Source organism: Dasypus novemcinctus, chromosome Y (assembly GCF_030445035.2).
Source record: "Dasypus novemcinctus isolate mDasNov1 chromosome Y, mDasNov1.1.hap2, whole genome shotgun sequence".
Lineage (NCBI taxonomy): Eukaryota > Metazoa > Chordata > Mammalia > Cingulata > Dasypodidae > Dasypus > Dasypus novemcinctus.
In genome coordinates, this window is record NC_092216.1 from 21978477 (window position 1) to 21983332 (window position 4856).

The following is a 4856-nucleotide window of genomic DNA, read 5'->3' on the forward strand; positions in this document are numbered from 1 at the left end:
AAGGCACACTTGATGCACATATGAATCATCATCGCCACTTCTCTGAAGCATTATTCCACAGGTATGGGCTCACGTTCTGCTCCTCTATATATGGTTGGCTCACTCTGGGGCTCTCTTATTGCCCCCTTTATAAAATTTACAAGTCTTTAAGGAGTTGATACTCCAAAGCACCATCCTACTTTTTTGATTGCCACGGTGTTCTTTAAATACTCATATTTATTCATATTGCACAACCGTACACACAATTTAGGCAATATTGCATGGATTGTGGAGGAAAATTTAAAGGTATCAAAGTCAGTAAAATATGAACAGTCCAGGAGGGCCAAGTACTTCAACATAACTACTTAATTTTGATTTTGAGAAATAGCGATTTAGATATCTTTTATGCATGTGTGTGTGCATGTGTGTGTTTTCCAAGGATTTTCCCCCTCTCTTTGATCTGGAGACAATAAGCCATCAAATTTTACCACAGTCGGAGAAGACCACTTAAACCCCATTCTCTTGCAAAACTGAGAAACCAAGAATGAAACTCTTGGTTAAAAATGCAAAGAATGAGTTTGTTTAAACATGGAATGATAATGCTAAATAAAAATAAACACCAAGAGGTCAAAAGTGTGTGTCATGTATATTTGTGCTTCTTGAGAGGTGGTTTCTATGCAAAAAGAAAACACTACTCACTTTGGGCATTTTTATTTCATACCTAGGAATTACCAGTCTAAGAATTTTCACACCTATAAAGGTGGAGAGAAAGGGTATAACATACCTTGGAACTCCAGTTGGAAAAACAATTTTTCCTACCAAGTCAGATGTTAGGTAATAAGGGAATAGAAAAAAGAGGCCCATTAATTGTGGGCTTTTTATTTTTACATGGAAATTGAGAGAAGGTGAAAATTACCCCCACACCATGGAGCCTAGAGTGATTACAACTGAAAGTGAGAGGATTGCATCCAGCATCCATGTGGAATCTGAGCCTCCTCTTGACATAGAGGTGCAATGGACACAACCAATCCAATGTCCACATAGAAAAAGTGGCATTGGATTGGGAAAAGTGCACATATGGTGGCTGATGGTTATGGGGAAAGGCAGGAAGAGATGAGAGGTGGAGGTGTCTTTGGGACATGGAGCTGCCCTGGATGGTGCTTCAGGGGCAATCACCAGACATTGTAAATCCTCACAGGGCCCACTGGATGGAATGGGGGAGAGTATGGGCCATGATGTGGACAATTGACCATGAGGTGCAGAGGTGCCCAAAGCTGTACTTACCCAATGCAATGGATGTGTCATGATGATGGGAATGAGTGTTGCTGGGGGGGGGGGGATATGTGGAGTGGGGGTGGTGGGGTTGAATGGGACCTCATATATATATATATATTTTAATGTAATATTATTACAAAGTCATTAAAAAAAAAAGCTTATTGAGAAAGGGATCACAGTCTTGTAGGACCTAGAACCTGTGCCATGTTGCTTGCATAGAGCTCACCTGATATAGATATTTCTCATACAGATTGATGACAGGGGATGGAGAAAATGTTAACACTTTATTTACTTTTGAACAAAATTTTTCCAAATCTATATTGAGGCTGAATTCTTGGCATGCTACTAGTTGCACTGTCAATACGAGCATTGCAAGCATATAGCTGTAAGTTTTAGGCAGGGAATGTGGAAAAAAGTACACTTCCATGAGAAGGTGGTAAATGTACTACTGGATTTCTGGCTGTAATAACGAGGTGAAATGGGGAACTGCATTACAGAAGTTTCCTTGTGATAGTATGCCAGATGAGTTCCCGTACTTCTCTCAGACTTAATTTCGGGACAAAAATAGACTCAGGCAGAATGAGCTGTGGGATGATAAATTTGGGAAAGTCACAAATACATTTAACCTAGTGTGCACTTTACAGAACATCCCCAGATGTAGACCTTTTGTATCAGCCCTCTCTTACAGAATAGGATTAAACTTTGGTCCAAGCTTCCCATTAGGTGATAACTAAGTAGGATAAGTAGGATAACTAAGACTCAACATAAGAGCATCTCTTCCTCATGAAATACTGAAGGTAGTTGATTCCTATTTCCTGAATGTTTTCCCACCCATCATCTTTCAAAGTCCAGGACATGTCCATTTGGTGACTCTTTCCTTTTCTTGGTCATCTTATCCTGATTAGTACAATTTACTATGGCAGACTGACCCACACTTTGAAAGTCTCAATAAGAAGGGACAATTACTTACTTGCTCCATAATGAGTATGTGGTCACTTCTCAGAAACAGCTCTAACCCATGGATACACTGAAGAATTGGTGCTGCTGTAGATGGAAATGGGAGGTTGTTTACCACAGGACTTCCTTTTCATTCCCAGATGAAGGAGTCCACATGAGCATCTCTGTCACTGACTTTCCTACACTGACATTGCTGACTCTAAATAGAACCCACCTTCCCATTTTTAGGGGCAAACTATGTTCTGTGCTACAGCAGCATCATCAAGATTGAGAGTTTGATATCAGATCAAAATCACCCACACTGGACCATTGGTCATGGGGTGCAGCAATGCCCAGAGATGTACTCACCAAATACAATGGATGTGTCATGATGATGGGGAAGAGTGTTGCTGTGGGGGGAGTGGTTGGGTGGGGGCGGTGGTGGTGAATGGAACCTCATTTTTTTTAATGTAATGTTCTTTTAAAAATGAATTTAAAAAATCACCCACACCCCTTTCTGCATGGGTTTAAAACTCCAGGGAAGAGCTGTGCATTTTCTTGAGGCAGGCACCTGAAGCTCTAGCAGAGAATTCTTGACAGGCTCTAAATGCTATTCCCATCACTCAACCAAACACAGGACTGAAGGACTTTTCCAGATCCATGATTTTTAGACTTCAGGGAACTCTTGTGCCTCCTGCCATCTTGCTTTCTAGAAATTGGAAAATGAAACTATATTCCATTAACTCTGCATGTGGAGGATAGGACAGCAATCTGGGCTTTGAAATATGAGTATGAAATGGGCTATTTCTGAAGATTACATTGCCCTTTCCCACTAATCAATTCTCTTGATAATGTCTTCCCTTATCAGTATTTAAAGACTAGAGGAAAAGTTGGGGCAAACTCCTCTGATCACTTAACATTCTCTGCCAGCACTTTGCTGCCATGGCTCATTTCTGGTGCGGTCTGTCCTGGCGTGAAGTGCAGGACATACTACCATGGCAGCAGGAAACAAAGTTCTAAAATACTCTTGTTGACTTTACCCAGTCTTGCCATTAGCCATAGATTTGATCAGGATGTGCAACCTAGAAAACTCAGCTATTTCTTTCCTGGAGTATAAAAATTTAACTGATCTACAGTTCAACTTATTTAGTGCTTTCGCATCAGCCTTAAAGTTTAGATATTTGTCTGAGTGCCCAACTGCACAATCTCTGTAACCTTGTTTTCATTGACTACCTGCCCATCCTAGTCTAAGAGTCCTCTCCATGCAGAAAATATAGCCTGAGCATTTAATAAGAATTCAGGCTGAGTCACCCCAAACCTTCCGACCCCCACCTGTCAAGAACTTGCTCTTAATCTCACTCTCTCTTTTCTTCATAATGGTCAGTGTCCTCTAAAAAGAAATTTTTGATATGCATAGTATGAAGCATTTCACAGGGATTACATCACTTAATCCTCAAATAAGCACATTAGATAGGGTGAGCAGTTAAATCTTAAAAGGTGGAGAATCTCAGAGGCTAGGTAAATTGTAATATCACAAACCTATTGAGAGGTAGAGCCAGGAGCTGGATCAGATGGTATGAAACAGAGTCTGAGTGCTTAACTGCAACACTGGGATATCTCATAGAGGGTCCACTCCAGTTGTGAAGAGAAAGGCAGTGAATTAATTTCTAAGAGAATCAGACTATATAATCTGATGTTGCCATCTCACTTAAGAATGGTATTTTTAGTGTATTATCAGTGTACATAACTCCTTGGTTTATAACTCCCTCTGCTAACTTCTACTCTGGTAATGGACTTTCTATTGGGACATTGATTCCCAAGTGCTATTATTTTCAAGGATGGTACTGGGGAAAATACTTGGAAGTTCTGACAAATCTATCTTCCCTCTGTTTCTTGCCTTAGCTACTTCCCTTTCAGAAAGTCTTGCATATCTCCTTTTCGGTCTTAGATATGTGAACTTCATAGGTGAACTCTAGGGGTAATTCTTTTCTTAAACTTCCCCTAGTATTTCCACCTCTTAATTCCACAACTTCTGCAGAGCTCAGGCAATTCCAACAGTATTAATCATTTACACTTAGTAAAATCAGAACTACTACAGAACACTCATTTATGTTTTTACCATACCAAAAAAAAAACGATATCTGGAATGAAATAATCTATAAGAACAGTTTGTTACATAAAATGAAAAAGAGTGGCATATCCTTAGGATTGTAAATATGTTTGCCAAGGTGTATTGAGTAATTGATTGAAGATAGTGTCTAAGCTCTGTTACTACTTTGCTTCTTAGGTCTGAATCCTTTCAGATGAAGGTGTTGTAGGACTAACTCCAACAAGTCTTACAGGTGTTCTTTGTTTTTGTGTTCTAATTCTAATTAGTGTCTGGGTCTTTTGCTTTCAACCTGAAAAAGTTCATCTGAAATTCATGTAATGTATTTCTGTGAGCAACAATTTCTCACATTTGGCTACTTGGGAATTTCTTTATTTTACTTCATTTTGGATAGAGTTTATTTTTATACAGAATTTCTAGTTGAGAGATACTTTTTCTTAAAGCACTCTGAATATGTCTAAGAAGAAAGCTGAAAAGTCAACTCTTGATCTTATTGGGTTTCCTTTGTAAGTGATGAGACATTTTCCTCTTGGAGCAATCTTGACTATATTTTTGCCTT